Here is an 11217-nt window from a genome sequence, read left to right on the forward strand (position 1 = left end):
GAGTGGCTCACAGAACTCAGGAAACCTGTTATATTACTGAACGTGAAAGCTAAGTCAGTCGTATCTGACTCCTTGAAACCCCATGGACTGTAGCCTGGCAGGCTCCTCCATCCATGGGATTATCCAGGCAAAATACTGGAATGGGTTGCCATTTCCTTCTCCAGAGGATCTTCCCAACCCAGGGATCAAACTCGGGTCTCCTTCATTGCAGACAGACTCTACCGTCTGAGCCTGTAAAAGGGTATAATTTAGGAGAAACCAGATTGAAGAGATGCATGGGGTGAAGCATGTGGGAAGGGGAGTGGAGCTTCCATGCAATCTTGAAGTCACCTAGTCTCCCCAAATCTCCATGTGTTCACCAATCCAGAAGCTCTGCACGCCCTGTCTTTTGAGGTTTTTATGGCGGCTCCATTACATAGGCATGATTGATTACATCATTGGCCATCGGTAATTGATTTAACCTCCAGCTCTCCTCCCCTCTCCAGAAGTTGGGGGCAAGCTTGAAAGTCAGCAAACCGTCTAATCACATGACTGATTTTCTGACAGTCCCATTCTTAGGTCCCCAAATTACCTTATTAACATAACAAGAGACAGTTTTAACATGCCTCTTATCTTTTTGGTAGCTCAGTCTTATCTGACTCTTTGTTACCCCATGGACTGTAGTCCACCAGGCTCCTCTGTTTATGGGATTCTCCAAGCCCATTCCCTTCTCCAGGGGATCTTCCCGACCTGGGGATTGAACCCAGCTCTCCTGCATTGCAAGCAGATTCTTTACATCCCTACTTTAATCCATTTTCAACTGTCTTAAGATTAATCTTCCTAAAAGTCAGTTCTAATATTAATTTCATATCAAAATGGCTGTGATGGCTCCTCAGCATTCCTCATTCCTTACTCGGCCCACTGAAGTCTTTCAGAAACATTTTCAGTTCACTTTATAAGCACTTTCAGTTCTCTGTATTTTCCCTTAAAATTTCCCTTCTACTTTACCTTTTTCATGCAACTTTTCCTAGGTACTCTTTACAAGAGTCCTATCCCCTTCTCTATGCTTCTTTGGCACTTAATGCCTCTAATGGATGATTCACTGAATTATATTTTTATACAGTTATCTGTGGACATCTTGGCACCTCTACAAACTATAATCTCCCTGAAGGTAAGATTTATATTTCATTGATCTTCATATTATCTATGGAGTCAATCATAATACCTTATATGGTTGATACTCAATATATATTTTTTGAATAAATACATGTTGAAGTAATATTATGAAACTCTACTATCTCCCTTTTCTAGGTGGCACTTGGGATTTACTACATTGTAAGGATTAAAAATGTTTTTTGGAAAAAGCAAATAGAAATTTTGACATGAGTCATGACACTCTGGAAAAAACTCATGCACGATTTATAATATTACTGTAAACTTCTGGTTTTGTCTTGAACTCTGTCTTTCTGAAACCTTTGCAATGTTCATGAGAATCTTTCTTAATGTTGTTAAAAACAAAACAACAGGCCCCAAATGGAGTCACTTATGTTAAGCTCCACATCACCAAATTGATGCTTAATTGTGGTTTCAGCTTCCCCAGAAATGGAATCTTAAATCCATCAATCAGGAATCACCTGATCAGCACTAGTTACGTAATCTAGACCCCTGCCATTACCTAAAGGAAAGGGAGCTTGTCATAACCATCTGCTTTTTTGTCTAGTATAACTTCCTTGTTCCTGATTCCTTTTGTCCAGAAGAATCTTTCATTTTATGTAGCTTCTTGGAGCTCCTTTCTGCTAGATTGGGTGCTGCTCCTTTCATGCGTTCATAAATAAAGCCAATAAGACCTTTAAAATTTGCTCAGTTGAATTTTGTTTTTTAAACTATGTGTTAACCTTTAGAGTGGCCAAAATCTATTCCATTCCTGAGTGTAGAAATGTGTACTGTGTTAATATTTAAATAGAACCGTACTTAAAAATTAAAGATCAACATAAAGAAACATTTTCCTTTAAATCTTCTGAACTGGAAAAATGAGTACTATTGGCACTATTTTTTGTCTTTCCTTATCTCATGTCTCCTGTTCTTAACAGATTTTTAAAAATTTCCTCTTTCAAAGAAGATATTTTACTAAAATTTCCTCACAAAAATAACACTTTTAATAAGCTGATATGTAATCAAAGTGAGCCATATTTATACCACTATTTAATGGAAAGACATTGTTGATATAGAATTCCTAAGCTTTATTTTGCTGGCATGAGTTAAAAGAGAAAGAAAATAAAAGACGGATTAGTAGCATTTTTCATCTGTATTTGATTTCTTAAATGTGATGCCAAAAAAATCAGCTTTTTAGTTCTACACTTAGGATTGGTCTTTTCTACATTATAAAATTTCCTTAAAATATATGGTATTCTCTTTTAGCATATTCACTTATATAATATGAAAAGTCATTATTTTTCTTTTTTATGAAAATATTTAATTATCCAAAACAATCCAAATTAATTTACTTTGAATGAAAATGTTATGTTCAACAAAGAGTTTTTGGCTATGCTTCAGAATCCAAGATTAAAATTTGTATTTCTCTATATCCATTGTGTGGACTAAACAATGAAAATGTCATGTTGAGAACTGGGACTAAACAAGGATCTTCATCTCTAGGACAGGGTAGTTGTGAAGTCGTTCAGAAGGCTGGTTCATGACGTTTATGGCTTTCCTACTAGATTTGTTAACAAGCATGCCAGGATGGGTGAGAATTTACTTCCAAATGAGATTATCAACACATTTAATATATGTAATGAATTCAGTTCAGTAAACTTTTACTGAGAAGCTTTGATGAAGAAAGTATCTTAGATGGAGGGAAAGGAAAGGACACAGAGTAAAATCCTGACTTACTGCAAGGGCTTTTTATCCAAAGGAGAAGGTCCATTATCCTTACACTTTGAAAAAGTTGAGAAAAAAATTAATGACCAACATAAAAGCTTACTTAAATCTTACTTAAATCTTCTAAGCTGGATAAATTAGCCCCTCTTTATAGGAGAGTAGAGGATGACAGAGCTCTGTAAGTTCATAGAGATGACCAACCATCCTGGCTGGTCCAAGCATATTACTCTAAGCCTTACTGTAAGCAGAATTCTAGAATGACATCTAATATTCTCAGACCCAGGTAGTCACGTCTTCTACTGTCCCCTCACCTGAAGGTTGATGGGACCTGTAAAAACAGTAGTCAGTTCCATGACTGTGTTGCATTATACAAGACTTGATTTTAGCAGAACAAAGAGGGAGTCTCCTGCTGGCTCTTAGGTAAGCAGCCGTGATGTGAGAAGGCCAAGTGGTGGGGCCTAAGTGTCACCTCCAATAGCTGAGAGTGTGCCCCAGGCCTCAGCCAGCAAAAAAACAGGCCTCAGTTTTCTGCAATCACAAGGAACTTAATTTCTGCCAACAGCCTGAATGAGCCTGGAAGAAGGGGCCCCTAAACCTCACAAGATGGATCACAGCTCCAACTAACAAGTTAATTTCAGCCTGGTGAGATCCTGAGCAGAATGCCCAGGTAAACCCTGTCCAGAATCCAGACCCTAGACCCTCAGAAACTGTCAGTTAATAAACATTCTGCTCCAAGCCACAAAATTTCTGGTAATTCATTTCTTGGCAATAGAAAGCTAATTCACACCCAGTAGTCAGTGTAATCAATGGGCTGATAAGCAAGAGCTCGGAGGCAGATGCCCATTTGTCTTTGTCAACAAACATAATAAAGACCGTTTCACCAAAGCTGCGTGGTCAAGGCTGCATATGCAGTTATCAAAGTTGAACATGGAACAGCCTTGGGCGCACCCTGGGAGATGAAGCCAGCAGAACAAGGGAAGCAGAGATCAGTGCGTTCAAGTCCCAGATTTCATTCTCTCTTGCCCGCCTCAGAGTCTGGTCATCTTAAGTTCTTTGAAGGCATCCCCTGGATTGGCACTCGTGCCATCGCTCCTCCTCCCAGACTAGTAAACAGCATCACTGGGATTTACGCAGTCTAGCGCCGGAGTCTGTTCTCCTGACCATTAATCACAAAAAGAGCTTTAGGATCTCCTTGCTCATTGACTCACTGGAGAAGGCAATGGCAACCGACTCCAGTACTCTTGCCTGGAAAATCCCATGGACGGAAGAGCCTGGTAGGCTGCAGTCCATGGGGTCGCTAAGAGTCGGACACGACTGAGCGACTTCACTTCACTTTGCTCACTGACTAAATAATTAATTTTGCCTTATTTGTTATAGTTTAGAGCAGCTGTGGCTAGGCCAAGGAGATGAATATAACTTAAAAAGTACAGATATTTAGGTACTACCTTTAGCACAAGTCCAATACATGTATATCCTATGTACTTTCTAAAGTCAAGAAATCATTTTCTAAATGTTGACTTTATTGTATTCTTCTCCTAATTGAATAATTACATATTTGGCTAAGTGTTTTTTAACTTAATATTATAGTCAGTTTATTTCCTTAAGACATCTTTTCAAAATTGTATAAACATTTTGTGCAAAGTTGCTGTTTGCGTTCTGAGTTTGTACTGTGCTAAAGCACAATCAGTGATAAGATCTGAGTGCAAAAAGTATTGTATACGGATTATGGAATATATAGTTCCAATTCAGGAAAGGAAGGACACAAAAAATAAGTGTTCATCACAGATGAGAAGAAAATGCATTCTATTCCAATTTCATGTGGCACATAAACACACAGGATATGCTGCCATTTTAGCCAAAATCAAGCTGCTGAATATGGTCATTTTTTGACAATGATAGATCCAGGCAGTGGTCCTCCTCAGTGTTTTTTAATTCTTAAGTGAAGAGAAGCAATTACCATGTTAGTAAATCTTGAAAGTCTGGTGGGAGTTTCTCTTTTAATATAAATAAACATCATTCTTTTAAAATATGGGCCACAAATTCCACCTAAATTAGAATAGAGACTCCTTTACTCCCTTAACCAACCAGTTTGCTATTTTTCTCTTCTATTAAGTGTTACAATGTTTGTTTGAGGTTTATATTATTCAAAATGCCTAATTCTAAAGAAAAGCGCAAAGAATGAGTAGAATTCTTTATGTACTGCTTAAGTAATAAAATTTATTCTTCAGGGTAATTTTTATTTTTTCATCCTATCTACCAAAGTTGTTTCTCTAAGGACTTCACTTTTTCTTTTAAAAATAAATCTATTTTTTTAAATCCCCAAAGAAACACTTGCTTTTAAAGAGAAGTACATATTTTGTATACATCTTTGGTATGCAGATGTGTACAAAAGATGTATATATCACTGTATACATGGAAAATTTACCATAATTTTCCATAAATTTACCCATAATCCCATCAGCCCAAGATAATGAGTGTTGAAAATATTTATCTGTTTCTTCCCAAGATACTGTTTGTGCATATATATCTTTTCAGCAAGATTGAAATTATCTACTTTTATATATTGCGTTTGTTCACAGAACATGCTGCTTCAATAAAGAATTTTTGAAAATATAGCCTTGAATTATGCATAATAATCCAATTTATGGATATCACATAACTTATAAAACAAAATCCAAACTTTAGAATTGTAGATTATTTAAGGTGTTTCCAAATTTGGGGCACTATAAAAAATATTAAAATGGATCTTCAAGTTTAAAATGGTGTATCATCAGCACTTTAATGTATCCCTAGCTAATGTTTCTCTAAACAGTGAAGAAACAAAAATATAAAAACAGAAATTCACAAATTGAAATTGTTTAACAGAACAAAATTGATTTCAGAAGAAATTCTGTTATAGATAGACCAACGTCTCCCAGGAGAAAGGAAAGGAAATAACTTACATCTCTCCCATTTCCTATGCCTAAACTTAGGGTTTTGAGATCTGTAAATACCAAACACTGTTCAGAAACCATATTATTACAAAACTGCACCTTTCAAAAGTAGCTAAAGTTCCTTTAACTGTCTCTGGTCTTTCTATACCTGTTCAGACATAGTAGCTCCCAGGAAACAACAGATTCTATCAGTACCCCACAGTATTTTATGAGTGGCCATCACAAAATAAACAGCATAGATGAAGAACGATGGCCAACAAAAAAAACAACTGTTGTGAAGGAAGAAAATTGTAGCTTTTCACGAATTTTGAGCAATCAGAGAAGCATGAAAGTATATAAGGAAGAGCTATCACTTCTGCACAGTTGAGAAATATTAGAAAATACCAGCTAGAACATGGGAAGTGAAATAGGATTTGACTTTAGCTGGAAATAGGAGAAGAAAATTTTCACTATTCCTCAAGTGGTAATAGAGTATGCTGCTGCTACCGCTGCTAAGTTACTTCAGTCGTGTCCGACTCTGTGTGACCCCATAGACGGCAGCCCACCAGGCTCCCCCATCCCTGGGATTCTCCAGGCAAGAACACTGGAGCGGGTTGCCATTTCTTTCTCCAATGCATGAAAGTGAAAAGTGAAAGGGAAGTCGCTCAGTCGTGTCCGACCCTCAGCTACCCCATGGACTGCAGCCTACCAGGCTCCTCTGTCCATGGGAGTTTCCAGGCAAGAGTACTGGAGTGGGGTGCCATAGCCTTCTCCGGTAATAGAGTATAACCAAGAGCAATCCCTGGGGCTTCCCTGGTAGCCCAGTGGTAAAGAATCTGCCTGCCAATGCAGGAACCACAAGTTCTATCCCTGGGCTGGGAAGATCCTCTGGAGAAGGAAATGGCAACCCACTGGAGTATTCTTGCCTGGAAAAATCCCATGGACAGAGGAGCCTGGCGGGCTACAGTCCATGGGGTTGCAAGAGTCGGACATGACTTGGTGACTAAACAACAACAAAGGGCAACCCATATAATTTATTAATAAACAAAAGTGACATGAAAATAAGCTGTGAGACCTATGAAAAATACTTCAAAGAATATCATTGTAAAAAATAATGACAGGAAGAACAGCCTGGTGAATGCAAGCACCCTGTTGCAAAATTCAGGGAAAAAAAAATCAGGAAAGTTTTGGGTTTTCTCTAAAGCTTGCAAAAAGACATGATTTTCATAGAGGTATAGAGAAAAGTATTGAGAGGGAAAAAATGGTGTGGTATACATAGAAAATGACCTGAAGTTTAAAGATGGTTAAAAAGGGAATTTGATAAGAATAAATGCAAGGAAACTAAATATGTATTCATAGAATTATAATCCACGGTGATGGAAGCACAGCAAGTATGAATAACTACTATGGAAGAAAAGCCTGAAAACCTCTACAGTGATGTAGAGCAAAAACACAAGTAGATTATGGCATATGAGAGAAATGTCACAAGCGTAAGGAGAAACAGCATGCACATAATTCATATTCCCGAATATAAAACCAGGTTAAAGTTAAGCATAACAAATAAAAATATACCAGCAGTAGAAGAAATACTTCTTGTGAATTTTAGAAGCGGATTCTGTGAAGATTGGAGGATCTCAAACATCAAAAGAATACCAACGAAGCATGCCTATGTACATTTTCACATTATCAAAATTCAAAACTTGAAGGAAAATTTTAATATGCAATCATTCAAAAGAAAAAGGGAAAGAAACATGACAGAACCAAATATCAGCTAGAACCAAATGTTTCTTTTGCAACACTCAATGTCTAAATGCAGTAAAACCATACTTACAGTTTTGAAAGCAAACTATAACCTCTAACTTTTATATAAAGTTATTTGTATAAAATAATATACAGTTCAGTTCAGTCGCTCAGTCGTGTCCGACTCTTTGCAACCCCATGAATCGCAGCACGCCAGGCCTCCCTGTCCATTACCAATTCCCGGAGTTCACTCAGACTCACGTCCATCGAGTCAGTGATGCCATCCAGCCATCTCATCCTCTGTCGTCCCCTTCTCCTCCTGCCCCCAATCCCTCCTGGCATCAGAGTCTTTTCCAATGAGTAAACTATTTGCATGAGGTGGCCAAAGTACTGGAGTTTCAGCTTTAGCATCATTCCTTCCAAAGAAATCCCAGGGCTGATCTCCTTCAGAAGATCTCCTTGTAAAATAATATACAAATTCTTTTTAAAAGATAATAAGTGCTTTGCGAGCATTAGTTCCATTAGCCTTACACTAGCCCAGTGAGAAATTTGAAAACTATGAAGTGCAAAATTGTTAAATTTACTTAGAATCATAGGAAAAGAAGGTGTTAGTATTGGAATTTGTACTTCCTTGGTCTGAGAGCCCAAGATCTTAGCTGTCATGATACACTGTGAGTAAAAACTTGGAAGATATACAATCCATGTACTTTTCTTGAGAAAAATAACTTGGAGATTGAAATTAAACAGCCAAGAAATAAATCAAACATAAGAATTAAATAATGGAGCCACTGACACTGATGGTAAGCATTATAGTTTACTCACATGTAAAACTATTAAATTGGGTTACAAAGCTAAAATGTATTTATATATGTTTATAGTTTTAATAGAAAAAACAGACACATAATTTTGACACAAAATAAATTTGATTGAGAAGGCAGGAAACTTAAATTCCATACTTTTCAGTAGACATAATTTTCTTTACATCTTCTCAAGGATTGCTAATCTCTGTATTTTCTGGTAGTAGATAACATTTTTGATAAACTAATAATATAATATTTTAGCCAGAACTTCAAGCCTTCAAATTAGCAGTCATTAGTGAAAAACTCTGAAATTTTTTTCCCCCCACACATCTAGAGGCGAGATTTCATTTCAAGCAATATAGCCATTTTTAAGACTTAATTAGAAAGAAATGAAAGCTGGGAACAGAGAGAAGCTAACCTTTGTGCAAATTATCAATAAGTGCCTACTAATGGCAGGTAGAATTGGACTATAAAGAAGGCTGAGCACTGAAGAATTGATGCTTTTGAACTGTGGTATTGGAGAAGACTCTTGAGAGTCCCTTGGACTGCAAGGAGATCCAACCAGTCCCTCCTAAAGGAGATCAGCCCTGGGTGTTCATTGGAAGGACTGATGCTGAAGCTTAAACTCCAATACTTTGGCCACCTGATGCAAAGAACTGATTCATTTGAAAAGACTCTGATGCTGGGAAAGATTGAGGGCAGGAGAAGTGGACGACAGAGGATAAGATGGTTGGATGGCATCACTGACTCGATGGACATGGGTCTGGGTGGACTCCGGGAGTTGGTGATGGACAGGGAGGCCTGGTATGCTGAGATTCATGAGGTCACAGAGTCGGGCACGACTGAACGACTGAACTGAACTGAACTGAATGGCAGGTATATTAGAAGAAGGCACAGTGTCTGATGGATGAATTAGAAAATGCCTCCCCTTTCTTACCTCAGGAGTTATTAGAACAGGCTCCTCCCTCTGGAAAGATGCAGTCCTAAAGATGGGTGTGTGGTTTGGCAAGAGGCCAGTGCCTTTGTGCAAAGAAAAAGGAATTTCATCTTCTGCGCAGAAACAGCATCTATCATGCAGGGTTCATGACCCGGCTTGAGGAACCTGAGTCAGATTTCAGCATATCCTCGCCCGTCAGATGAGCACTTTAATACAGGGACCAAAATGTAAAATGATCGACAGAGATCCTACTTGGCAATATTAGCATAAATGTGGATCCTAATCCACTTGGGCTCCAGACCCTCTGATCAGAGTCCTCCTTATTGTATATCTTGGAGTCTTTTGACTCTATATATTATAACCACACATGTTCTCAGTAGCTTAATTTGAAGAAATTGTGGAGATATCTAGATTTCACTAGTGTTATTTTCTGTGTACTGTGAATGGTAATCTTGAAACACTGTACGGTAATTAACAGCATAGCAAAAGCTTGGTGACCTCCCAACTCCCATTCAGAGCCTCTGTTCTCCTTTTGGGTACCAGAGCCTTAGGGGACAGGTTTGTTTCTTTTTTTTTCCAACTTCATTGAATAGAATATATAAGCAGTTTATTCAGATTCATCTCTTAAAACCGACATGAATAAGAGGTTTGTTTTATTAATGAAAACTTAATTTTTTAAATGGAACCCCAAATCCCAGAGTATATTAATTATACTACAACCTTAAAGGTAGGGACAGGTAAGTTAAAGCTTGTCAAATTATTTCTCCTGATAGGCACACTGTGAAAGTACCACTAAGAAAATGCAAAAAGAAAAAAATAGACAAGATAAGAAATAAAATAAGAAAAATATTTGAATTGAGCAGCACACGCAGACATATATACTAATGTGAACAGACGTATTCTGCTTACTGTATCAACAAGGACAAATTTCTATGCCTATCTAATGTTGATGATGATAAAGGATTAGTAAAAAAAAAGTCTTATAACCTTCTTGTGGGAGGAATAAGTTGATTCAGCAGTTGTGAAAGACAAATAAGGAAAGACATGTGGAAAATTCATCAGCACATTGATCCTATTTGATCCCTCAGTTCCACTTCATGCATAAGGATTTAAAATATAGAAAATTAGAAACAAATTTAGTACCTATTATAGACTGGTTAAACAAATTGTAATATTTACTTAATGGAATATGATACTATACAGCATATATAATTTTAACTGCAGAAAAAGTTCAAGAATATAAAATTTCTTTTTTATTGAAGTATAGCTTATTTACAATATTATATTAGTTTCTATACAGTCAGCAAAAATAAGACCGGGAGCTGACTGTGGCTCAGAGCACAAACTCCTTATTGCAAAATTCAGACTTAAATTGAAGAAAGTAGGGAAAACCACTAGACCATTCAGATATGACCTAAATAAAATCCCTTACAATTATACAGTGGAAATGACAAATAGATTCAAGGGAATAGATCTGATAGAGTGAGTGCCTGAAGAACTGTGGACAGAGGTTCGTGACATTGTAGAGAAGACAGTGATCAAGACCATTCCCAAGAAAAAGAAATGCAAAAAGCAAAATGGTTGTCTGAGGAGGCCTTACAAAAAGCTCAGAATAGAAGAGAAGCTAAAGGCAAAAAAGAAAAGGAAAGATATACCCATTTGAAAGCAGAGTTTCAAAGAACAGCAAAGAGAAATAAGAAAGCCTTCCTCAGTGATCAATGCAAAGAAATACAGGAAAACAATAGAATGCGAAAGACTAGAAATCTCTTCAAGAAAATTAGAGATACCAAGGGAACATTTCATACAAAGATGGGCATAATAAAGGACAGAAACAATATAGACCTAACAGAAGCAGGAGATATTAAGAAGAGGTGGCAAGAATACACAGAAGAACTATACAAAAAAGATCTTTATGACTCAGATAACCACAATGGTGTAATCACTCACCTAGAGTCAGACACCCTAGAATGAG

Source organism: Bos indicus x Bos taurus, chromosome 5, assembly GCF_003369695.1.
Source record: "Bos indicus x Bos taurus breed Angus x Brahman F1 hybrid chromosome 5, Bos_hybrid_MaternalHap_v2.0, whole genome shotgun sequence".
Taxonomy (NCBI): domain Eukaryota; kingdom Metazoa; phylum Chordata; class Mammalia; order Artiodactyla; family Bovidae; genus Bos; species Bos indicus x Bos taurus.